Here is a 1307-nt window from a genome sequence, read left to right on the forward strand (position 1 = left end):
TTTAAAACACATTTGCAAGTCACAATCGGAAAACACAGGTGTGAATGATAAAATGGCTGAGTTCCATTTAGCTGCATCAGTTTCAAGGTCCTGGTATTACACATGCTGGCTCACTTTCATGACTTACGAGGACAAGTGAATAGAAAAGGACCATTGTTAATGTTAATTCTTGTAACTCTTGTGATCTTCCTGCTATGCCAAGTCAAAATGCCTGGTGTGAAAAATGTTTTTTGTTTTTTGGATTTAGGTTTAAAAAATGTCAGAATTCAGATTGGATATAAATGTTAAAGTCAAAGGGATTTCATATTGCACTTAAAGCTGCACTGACTGATTTTGGGGAATCATACAAAAATTGCAAAAATGCTTTCAGGCACACAGTCCTGTCATATAATCATGCTATCATGTTATTATGGCTAATGTGTTAACAAACAGTTGCATCCAGTTGTAGTATTAACTCTATGAAGTTCTGGTTTGTGCTCCATCATCTGGGTCTTATGTGGCTACTTGTTTGACCTTCCTCACTAGCTAGTTGCTAACGCATTGTTTCTGTCCTTCTCATGAGGGGAATGTAGTGTACATTTGCTGTATTACACAAATGTTCACTTGGCAAATGTAATTCTCACTCATCATTAGGACTCAGGGAAAATCAAAATTTTTAAATTTCATCATGTTTTACAAAGAATATTGAGTTGATTTATTTTATGTGTTGGATTGTATCTATTCTAAAGTAAACAATTGGTGGCAAAAATGATCTGCATCTACCCAGCTTTTATCCCAGAATTTCTTTTAAGCCTTCCGTGTATTTACTTCAAAGTTGGTGTCTGCGAGAGGAACAATTAACGAAAAATTATGACATTTTTGTCACAGCAGGCTAATGGATGAGTACGTAGCATCTATTCAATTTGTAACGCTTTGTCTTTTGTGAATAGGAGGTTGGACTCTGCAGGGTGAGTGTCATTCAGTGGACCTTCAATTGTTGAGCTATTCATAGCAAGACTTTGGTCTGAATATAGCTTTGCTTGCCTGTTTCGGTCGTCTGGGTCAGCATTTATAAAGCCTTAATCACAGAGACTGGAGTGTGCTGCTAATGCAATTACAGACACAGGGTCATTTCAGGCTGTCTCATTAGATTAAAAGTGTTTTGGTTTATACTGTGGAAGCTATCAGGTAGAAAAGAAAAGGCTTAATGCAGCTTCAGTTATGAGCAGCTCAGATCTGTACAGCTCATACACAGATATACGTGGACTGAATGAATAAAGCAAAAGTATTGATATAAAAAGGTGCTAAAAGACAGGATGCTATAAGGG

Source organism: Scatophagus argus, chromosome 1, assembly GCF_020382885.2.
Source record: "Scatophagus argus isolate fScaArg1 chromosome 1, fScaArg1.pri, whole genome shotgun sequence".
Classification (NCBI taxonomy): Eukaryota; Metazoa; Chordata; class Actinopteri; family Scatophagidae; genus Scatophagus; species Scatophagus argus.